Below are 11,157 nucleotides of genomic sequence, written 5' to 3'. Positions count from 1 at the left end.
TGGCAGTTACCTGAAGAAGTGAGACTTCGAGGAAAAGGCAAGAAGATAATGTAGAACTTGGCTGGGGAAAGGAGAAAAGACTGTAAATAAAATCTGGAGATCATAATTAATATGAGAGACTATGTCAGAAAACAAAGCTAAAGTTAAAATGATCTTGTGTCATTTAAAAAGCAAACAAATCAAAATTTTTCTATTAGATGTTGTACATAAAAGTCTATTAAATCACATTTTCAATGGAACATGACTACTAGAAAGATCAAGTTCAGCCAAGTGCCCTAACTCAGGTAAAAGAGGGATAATGCAGTGCACCAATGATTATGTGGTATTGATATGTTTTTTTTTCAACTAACAATCTTTATTTTACTAATATTTCGAATAATGCCAGAATAGTTACAATTATGACAATTTCCAGGATACTTAATTTTGAACTTTGCTTTACTTAAATAAGTTAAGCTTAGTTACCAGGCTTTCCAGTGTTCCTTAATCTGGAAGTTAATCAAATAAAACCATTCTAAATGAAAATACTGGTATATCCTTTGAGTGGCAAAGACTAAAGTACACACATAAACATTGAAGAAAAGAAAACTTGTATTTAATTTGATTTTTTTGATTGAATTTATATTGAAATTAGAGAAATAAATTTTTATTTATGTTGAATTCAACTCATTTAAGATTGTATATTTACATAACAGTTCCTTCCACAATGAAAGCTAGTATTTTAAAAACATATTTTAAACTCTTTCAACATCAAATTTTTATTTATGGCAATTATTTTATTTTTAACATTAAGAGAATTTTATTCAAGTAATATAGATATTTTTTAAAGTAAGCAAATCACAAACATAGTTAAAAATTGCTACCAAGTATATATACCCATAGAATCACAAGTCAGGTCAAGAAATAGAACACTACCAGAACCCCAGAAACATCACACAAACCACTCCCCTTCCCAAAGGTAAGCAATCATCCTGACTTCTATAACATAGATTACTCATGCCATTTTTGAACAGCATATATACTGAAGCATACAGTATGATAATTGATAATAATAAAAATATTACATATTAAAGTGTGTAGTATGTTGCTAAACCCATTCCTAAAGGAAAATCTGTAGCCTTAAAATGTATTTTAAAAAGAGCTAAAAATCAATGATCTAAGTCTTTAGCTTGAAAAACTGAAAATTAAGAACAAATTAAGCACAAAGAAAATAGAAAAATAAATAAAAATTTAAAAATATAGATAACAGAAATCAGAACAAAAATATTAATATATAATAGAAAAAATAAAGCCAAATTTTGTAGAAAAAGTACTTTGCAGAAAAGTCTAATAAAATTGAATAAACCTTGATGAGAATGATGAAAAGAAAGAGCAGTCATAACTAACCAACATTAGGAACAAAACCAAATAAGGACATCACTGCAAATCCTAAAGTCATATAGTTTGGAAAGCCAGAGATGGAAAATGAAGTTCATGACGTTTTTGCTGTTATAAGTCTTTGAGAATCTGAAGAAAGCTTTGGACAACCTTTCCAGATGAATATACATATGGATTATACACATAGAATTTAACACCAAAGCCTGTTCATTGACTCATTAGTTTAGAAGACCTATGGCAGAAGATCTCATTTATCATGTGAAGAAATGAAGCTTTAAGATCCGTGCCTGCTCTAAGATAATTCTCACATTCTAAGTAAATGGATAAATAGCATCTAAATGCTCTTCTATATTGTTGAAAGGTCATTAATATGGTAGGAATGATATGATTATCTTATCATATTAGCACTCAGCCCATTTAAATTTAATCCAGAATGTTCTCAAAGAATAAATGGATTTTTTTTTTTACTAAGAACCATTTATATTAATATCCTGGGGATCTATATAATAATAATACTGCCCAAGATTAAGTAAGTCTTGATTTCTTTGGAAATTCCATGTGCAAGAGTAAGATGGAATTAATGTGGTTAGTATATACAAACATGTTCCCTTGAACTTTAAAGAAACACTTTTAAAAATAGTTTGAAGTTATTACATCCATTTTTTTAAAAAAACCTAAAATACAAAGAATAAAAATCAGGTACAATCTTCTAAATTTCAAGTCATCTGAAAGAAAGGCATAATATATTTCTACTGTGAAAACTACCACAAAACAAAAGTCAAGGTGTATTCCTAGGAAAAATAGTTAAGAAGAAAAAAGTAGGCACCAACCATGGTGATTGCCTTATTTGTGAAGAGGCTGAAATGAAAATGTGTTTCCTCCGTGAGTATTCCAAGAAAATGGAGGCATACTTTTAAATAACATGTGTGAGATTTTTGTTTACAATTACAAGATGCTATAAAAGCTTGTTCCAAAGACAAGAAATTTCTATTGTAACATATATGATCTTTTTGATCCTTTTGCTGATCTCAGTGTGTGAAGAGTAGAAACCAAAATACACATAGCATTTGCTTTCATACATTTGAAGTGTCTGACCTTTACACCACATGAGTTTACAATTTAATTATATGATGGTACTAGCAAGACTACAAAATAAAATTACTCAGTGGTAAAACACACATGCAATATAATGTTGCACACTGTGAAATATAGCCAATATTACACAGTATGACTCCTCGAGCATTTGAGAAACTATTCAACAGAATTATAGCTTTTGAGAGCAGAAATTTTTTTTTTGAGCAAAATAAGGTCAAAATTTCATTAAGGGGCATGAAACACAGCCTGACATTATTAGTCAGTATAGAATATAAATCCTTTAGTGACAGCTCTTAGCAGTTAAAGCAAGTATTTGCATAGCATTTCACTTAAAACAGATTAAAATAATAATAGAAAGAATTAATTGAGTTTTGCCAAATGATTTCAAACAAATAAGGTATCTTGGTGAAAAAGGTCTTAAATTTGAACTTTGATAAAGATTTCAGAGTACTTTGGAAATGAGCATACTAGAGAGTGAAGGGAATGCATATTTATTTTAGTTTTTAACGTAATACTTTTTAATGTGAGAAAACAAAATTTTCTGGTACCTGAGACTGAATTAAACATCTTTCATGCTTCTTATCTATTCCTGCATAACAAACCATTTCAAAACCTAGGGGCTTAAAACAACATGCGTGCATTATTTCTCATGTTTCTGAAGTTGACTGAGTTCTTTTTCTGCCCCATATAGTATCCACTAGGGTATGAGTCTGTAATTATCTATATAGGCTGAGCTGGAAGGTCCAAGAGGCCTCTCTCGTGTACTTGGCCTTGGAGTTGACTGCTTCCTGAAGACATGTTATCTCCATTGTTGCTAGTTCCATATGAGGTTGCACCCTCTGAGGCCCTTCCATCTGACCCCCCTCCATCTGGAAAGGGAGGACCAACTTACAGGATGCTCCTGAATACCCAGAGAAACAGTTCTGAGAGGATAAGCCTCAGTGTGGAAGTGCATGTCAAGTTTCTGCTTGCATCACTTTTGTTAATATCTCATTGACCAAAACTGCGATATGCCAGAGCCCAGCATTATTGTGTGAAGGCAGTATTAAAGACATAACTCTGGGGGCAGGGGAGCAAATTCATTGCTCTGTCTCAGTATAATACTACCACACATGAGATATCTTCTTATGTGTGCATGAAATCTATGAGATCAAATTTCTTATCACTCTGTGATAAGAAAAAATTTCTGCTATGTACTTACATCTTAAGCAAAAACAATTTACATACATAATAAATACTGCGGGTGAAGAGTACTGCATTTTTAAAGAAACAATTGTCACTTTTAAAAAAAGATTTTATTTATTTTTGTGAAGGAGTCTGTGCATGCATGCATGAGCAGAGGGGAGGGGCACGGGAAGTAGGATCCTCCCCTCCCACCTCCCTAACAACCCCCCCCACCCACCTCCCCGCCAAGCAGGAGCCAGACACAAGACTCATCCCAGCTCCCTGGTATCATGACCTGAGCCTAAAGCAGACCCCACACTAACTGAGTCATCTAGGTGTCCCCCAATTATCACTTTTTAATAAATTCAGAAGAGTATGCTTAAATTCACCTGGTTAAGTGGATGCTATGTTTGCATTATGTAGAATCATTTTTCCAGACACTTAGAATTCTGTCTTTTCTTTTTGAAGAAATAGTTCTGAAAAAAAGAAAGATCCAAATTCACAAAGACAAAGTTTGAAAAACCTCATTCACTTAGAAAGACTTCTTACTGTTGACTATGTGAACTGTATATAATAATATACATATAAAAATAAAAAGTAAAATAAGCACAGTGACTGATATAAAAACTAACAACATTCGCATCAACCATAAATTTGTTTAAATGAATTACACCGCCCTTACCCGGTGTATATAATATATATATAATAATATATATATTATTATATACAGTTCACATTGATAAACTTAAAGGAACATTAAGTATAATGAGTATAATGACAAAAAGTAAGTGAAGAAAGTATTCAAGGTAAGTTGCCGAGCACCTTACTTAAGTTTATAGCATTAAACTTAAATTTGTAAAACTTCTAGAAGAAAACAGCAGAAAACATTTGTGTCTTTGACATAGGCAAAGATTTCTTAGATACGACAACAAAAATGTGAATCATCAAAAGAACAAATTAATAAATTGGGCTTTATCCAAATTAAAATCTGAAATTTTGAAAGACTGCTAAGAGTGAAAAGAAAAACTACAGACTAGAGAAAATATTTACAGATCAGATATTTCATAAAGGACTGCATCTAGAATTTATGATAATCTCTCCAAACTCCTTAATAAAGAAAAAAGCTCTCAAAATATGGGCAAAAGATTAGAACAGGCACTTCATCAAAGGGAATGCAGCCATGCCTGGTTTTATTAGTGCTTCATTTTATTGCATTTTGCAGGTATTTTGTTATTATATATTGAAGGTAGTGGCAACAATGTATCAACCAACTCCACTTTTCCAGTAACATTTGGTTCACTTTGTGTCTCTGTGTTGCAATTTGGAAATTCTTGCCACATTTCAAACATTTTCATTATTATTATATTTGTTATGGTGATCTGTGATCAGTAATTACAACTGTTGAAATGAAAGCATGTTGTTAGTGATAAAGTTTTTTATGTTATATTTTGGGGGGTTTTTTTAGAGCAATAAAGTATTTTTTATTATTTTATGTTATGTTATTTTGTTTTGAGGTGGAGCAATAAAGTACTTTTAAATTAAGGTATATATGTATACTTTGGGTTTTTTTTTTAGCTATTGTGCTAATTCCATTCTTTTTTATATATATTTTATTAATTTATTTGACAGAGAAAGAGATAGCAAGTAGGCAGAGAGGCAGGCAGAGAGAGAGAGAGATGGGGAAGCAGGCTCCCTGCTGAGCAGAGAGCCTGATGTGGGGCTTGATTCCAGGACCCTGAGATCATGACCTGAGCCAAAGGCAGAGGTTTAACCCACTGAGCCACCAAGGTGCCCCACTAATTCCATTCTTAATAGATGACGGTATAGTGTAACCCTAACTTGTGCATCCACTGGGAAACCAAAGCATTTATTAATTTATTGCTTTATTGTGATATTCACTTTATTATGATGGTTTAGAACTGTACCTGCAATATTTCCGAGGTATGCCTGTATATAAATGAGAAATATAAGGGAATACCACAATGAGATGTTGTACCATTATGTATATTTTATAGTATAAAAATTTAAAAAGACTGATCATGTCAATTCTTGTCATAATTCTAGACCACTTGGGATATTGAATAATTGGTTACTGAAGAAGATATCTCCCATTTTTTTTAAAGATTTTATTTATTTATTTGACAGAGAGAGATCACAAGTAGGCAGAGAGACAGGCAGAGTGAGAGGGGGAAGCAGGCTCCCTGCTGAGCAGAGAGCCCGATGCGGGACTCGATCCCAGGACCCTGAGATCATGACCTGAGCCGAAGGCAGCATCTTAACCCACTGAGCCACCCAGGTGCCCGATATCTCCCATTTTAATTGAGGACTTTTTCTTGTGGTTTTGCTTTTTATTTTTATATTTTTGCTTTATATTTATTAAGTTATGTTATTATGCACATACACACTTAAATTTTGTTACCATGTAATGCTCTCTTTTTCTTTACTAATTTTTATCTTAATGTCTACTTTATCTGATATTAATTGTTGCATCAGCTTTTTAAATTTGGCATTTCCCTGTATTTTTTTTTTTTTTTTACTTTAGCATCAATGTATTCCTATATTTGGGATGTACTTGTAGACAGCAGAGCAGAATTTTAAAATATGGATTGAAAATTCTTATCTTTTTATGGAAACATTTAGGCAACTTGCATTTTTTCTAATTAATCTCAATTTAATTTCTAACATTGCATTGTATGCTTTTCATTGGTTCTTTTCTAAATTTTTTTCTCCAGTCTTGCCTTATAGCAAATGGATTTTTTTCTCATATCATACTGGATATTAAGTTGTTTATTCCTATTCTCTAATGGTTAGCTTAGAAATTTTTAACATATGGAATTAACTTATTGAGATTGGAGAATAAATATTTTCCTTCTATTTCAAATAATACCAGGTCCATTGAACACTTTTATTCTTAATAAATTTAACTTACTTTAAAATTAATTTTTATTTGATTTTTAAAAATTAGATGACATTTGAAGTCACTTATTAGAGATGGGATAGATGCTCCCACCCAAAATTTGATTTAAATGTCAAGACGGGTGACGCCGCACATAAATTTTTTGTTCATTTAATGAGGTTTTGTGAAAGAGTAGAGCAAGTCCCCCAAGCGGGTCCCCAAATGTTTTGAAAGTACAGGGTAGGGAAACTGAGTTGGAGTTTTGAACTGGGGTAAATGTTTTTGTGTATTGGCCAGGGTTCATGTGATCTGAATTTCCTGCCAGTTCTCAGAAGGAACAAATGTGCTTACTTATCAGCCTGCCTGATACAGGCGGGAAAGAGGAGAGAGGAGAAAAGAGAAAGCTTTGAGCAGTGAAGCATCAAAAATGGAGTCAGACTCTTTGTTACAATTTATCCCTGTTATTTGACTGATGACTAAAATGTGCCATGTTTCATTTAATTGAATTTGATCTCATTTAAGTTAGACATTAGGGTGCTTTATGAGGCCTATAGCCTGAAACTGGAAAGAATGTTGAAAGTTCTATCAAATTCATTGTAAGAGCCCAGTGCAGTATATTTTGAGAAGAGAATTAAGTGCCTTGGTCACTATCAATAATGTCTGGAATTCCAAAGTGGATAAAGAGTGAAGCCTTATCTTAGTGATACTTGTACTATAGCTTTCACATGTGCAGAGATATGTGTAACCTTAATTTATATTTTGGGTATCTGTGAGGCAAGAGATACTCAGATTTCTTTATGCCAATGGGAAAGTATTGAATAAAGAATTGTTGCTTCCATTACACTGGGTTGGACTCTGGAGTCAAGAAAAATGTACAGATGGGGCCCACTGCTATCCCATGTTAAGATGGCTAGCTAGGGGCACCTGGGTGGCTCAGCTGGTTAAGCATCTGACTCTCGATCCCAACTCAGGTCTTCTTCTCAGCGTCATGAGTTCAAGCCCTGCATTGGCTCCATGCTGGGTGTGGAGACAACTTTAAAAAATAAAAATTAAAAAATATATATATATGGCTGACTAAAGTTCAACCGGTTTTGCTGATTCTTTTATTCTATACTCAGTCTGGACCGTGCAGTGAAAAGATAAGAAGTAATCACTCTCTAGAGGGCTCCACCTTGTGTAATTGTTGCTCTGACAACTTTATAAGAACTCCCTTGGATGCTCATTCAAATGATACCATGGGGTTTCTCAGGAAGCTAAAGAGTGCAGAAAATGGGTCACCTCCGGCATCACTGTGGCATGTGGCAAAGGAATAAGTACAAGACAATACCCCTCGTCACTGGCCTCCCACAGGTAAGATAAACCAGAGGATTCAGATTTGGTTCCATCTTGTAGCAAGGAGACTTTAATGACCATGCTGAACCCATGGGTTAATGCTTCCATCGTTTAAGGCAAAATGAGCATCTGGGTATGGAGGGTCATAGGCTCAGGTCCTATAAATTCTCTGTTTTCAGGAAACCTCAGTGTATAGCTATACCTCAGTGTATAGCAATTTAATGGATATAGAATAGGGTCAAGGAGGGCAATTTCTTACACTGGAAGAAGCCCTTGGGCAAACCATTGCCGCCATGGGTAGACCAAGGACTCCAGGAAAATGGAGAGAAGGTTGCCGCAGCTCCTAGAGAGAAGATGTCTGTAGGGTCCACTAATGAATGTGCTTGTTGTATTGCAATTTGGACAGATTCTAGAACCCTTTGCTGTAGAAGTTACCATTTATAGTGGACTGTGAATCAGCATAAATGGGTGTGAATAAGATTTGTAAACTAGGAATATATTGTCTCCAGAACCTAAAGAAAAGACTTGGGCTTGTTTTGGCTTTCCTAGTTAGAAATTTCCCTTCTCTACTTCCTGTCTATGCAGTTTACTCAGAACACCCTGTGCTTGCAGCTGTTCAGGTCCCTGGTATGCTTGGGCCCCCTGTGAGACAATGTGCTGCTCCTGAGGCCTGTGGCCTCACTCTGAGGAACAACAGTCTGGGACTACAGCCATGGATGAGTTACAGCAGCTCCTCTGCCTGAGGCCTGGATGATGTCATCAGGCATCAAGAGAACACCAAGAACAAAGGGATCCCTAAATTCCTCAAGAATGTCCCAGCAGGGGGTAGATTGGAACATAATTCAGGGTCTTTGAGAACTGCCAGGCAAACTGTGCACAGATGCACCTGCTCTTCCCCTTCCTGCAGAAGGGCCTGCCAAGGCCAGTGATGATGCCACTGGGCTCCTGATTAACTCCAAGTTCATCACCTGGTCTTCAGTGTGCTACAACAATGGCCCTTGGAACTTCAAGAAGTTCCTGGTGGGACTAGACAGTGTGTCTGTGTGCAATTGGAGTTGCCACTTTCCAACCAGTGACATGGAACTGGATATTGAAGCACTGCTTTGCCAGGGTCCCAATGTGCTTACGGCTGCCTTCCTAACCTTGCTGCTTGGCAGTCTCATCACTGCTCTGGGGAGTGGGGATGACAGACGTTCACCCAAGACTGTTTCCTCTAAGTCTAATGGACAAATGTTTGATGTCCAAGAAAGTCCTCTGACATGGCCCCTGGTCTGTCCATCGCAGCCCCCAGTGTACTCCACAACCCCCAGGAAGACAACTAGATAAAGTGCCTAGTGTCAGGGAAACCAACCAACCAACCAACCAATCACCATGGATACTGCGATAGTCAACAGCTGTTTCTTGACAGTGTAAGGGATGGAGCAGTCTTCAGGAATTTAACTGAAGTGGCAGAGCCTAGTACCACCTTTGGGACAATGTCCTGTTTCCTTTCATGAACCCACTGGTGAGTATTTGTATGTCCTGAATGAGTGTATGAAATGAATCTTCGTGAAGAAGGATGTCATCAGAGTGATGGCATACCCATGTTTCTGGGGAAACTTCGGTGCTATTAAGATCATGCCTACAAAGATTTTGCATGATCACAGGGATGCTGAAGTGGCTTGTGGGTAGCCAGGAAAGCATGTATTACCAGGTGTCTTAGAAGATTAAGACAAACACACTTGAAAGGCTATTGAAACAGACACTGAACATATTAGCCAAACCTATGACTACAAAGTATTTACCACTTGCTGGTTGGATGGAGTCAGTAATTTGAATAATATTGGATATGGGGAGGCTACTGGACTGGTGTAACTATGCTATTAACATTATGTAATCCAGTATGAGGTACCATTCATTCTTTCTACGTTTAAAAGCAGGCCAAATTGGGCTGTTAATTAGAGAAGGAGTGAAGATAATCACCCCTTCTCTAATAGGTCTTATATAATGGGTTTCAATCTAGAAGACCCCATTTTAATTTATGTTGGGCCATATGAACTACTTTATGTGGGGGGAAGATCCATAGGGTCTCATTTTATCAAGCCAATTTTAAGTGTCAAAGACTTAATTTAATTCTAATTTATTGCTCATTGAGTCAGAGCAGCCATGACCACTATGGGATATTTTAGAAAATTGGACACTATGATGGCAGGAAATTTAAGCAAAGCAATGGTTCCTATGGCTGAGGTAAGGTATACCTATTTATCCTCTATTTTATGTTCAGGAAGTCTCCTGACAATATAGAGGTGCCTTGTTTAAATTTAGGGGGATCTCCAGGAATAAGTATAATTGAAGTCCCATAATGATTAAGGCCATGAAGTTTTGCTAATTGGGAATTTCAGCAGATGTTAAAGTTAATTCAGAAACTATATTGTAGGAACAAAATGTCAAACAGCACCCTTTTGTATTTTTGTTGTAGAAATCTTTTTAGTGAATTTAGGGTTTTCAATTAGATAAAATTTGGGACCTCTGTTTCCATATATTTGTTTCTCCTCCTATATTCAGGTTTTTTGTGGGGAGGTTTAGGAGTCCTTTTTGGTTGGATGGACATATTTTGACAGGGGAGGATGTCCTCTCTGCTCTGAAACATATTTATGTTTCTGTTTCCAGAAAGCCTCAGACCAGTATTTGTTAGGTTAGGGCCTTCCCCAGTATTAAGTCCACAGGGTTGGCATGGGTGTGTGATGAGGGTCAGGATCTTTGTTGTGACATGAGCATGACTAACACCAGCAACAATGGTGTTTGTAGGGTCCTAGTGAGCCCTTTGTTTTTAGTAGTATGACCTCATCATGACACATTGTAACTTCTCTTTCTCCAGCCATCACCCAATGGGTCCACATATTGTACAAAGTATCAGTCTTTTCTCTTAACACTCCTTAGAATAGGACCAATGCCTGATCGATACACATTCAGTGGTCACAGGGAAGCATCTGTTCCCTGATCCTTGTGTTAGTCATGGCTTAAACTGGAGTTAAGATGCATACTTCAGCCTGAGACACACAAGTCCAGGCTGACATGTACTACCCAGGCCATTTTAGGGAAGGCTTCTATTCCCTAGTCTTGTCCCTTAATATCAATTATCAAAAAATTCCAAATTATGTTGGTGTTAAGAACTTAAAGTTAATACCTGCTGAAAACACAGATGCTATACTGGGGTGGGGGTTTCTGTAAGTCTAGAGCTTACATTATTTGAATTTCTTGCTGATGCCAAAGGAGAAAGCATCTGGACTTCCATCCCAGTTTACATATATGTGGGA

The 11,157-nt window shown here is 36.0% G+C and overlaps 1 pseudogene; it reads left to right on the top strand.

Moving 5' to 3' along the window:
* Positions 1–8,154: 8,154 nt before the first annotated feature.
* On the top strand, positions 8,155–9,187 carry LOC123387272 (annotated as a pseudogene).
* Positions 9,188–11,157: the final 1,970 nt, after the last annotated feature.

Source organism: Mustela putorius, unplaced genomic scaffold, assembly GCF_011764305.1.
Source record: "Mustela putorius furo isolate JIRA1106 unplaced genomic scaffold, ASM1176430v1.1 tig00003853_pilon_pilon_pilon, whole genome shotgun sequence".
In the NCBI taxonomy this organism is placed as follows: Eukaryota; Metazoa; Chordata; class Mammalia; order Carnivora; family Mustelidae; genus Mustela; species Mustela putorius.
Note: the sequence above shows the minus strand (reverse complement) of the source record. Positions and strands in the feature narration are given on the sequence as shown.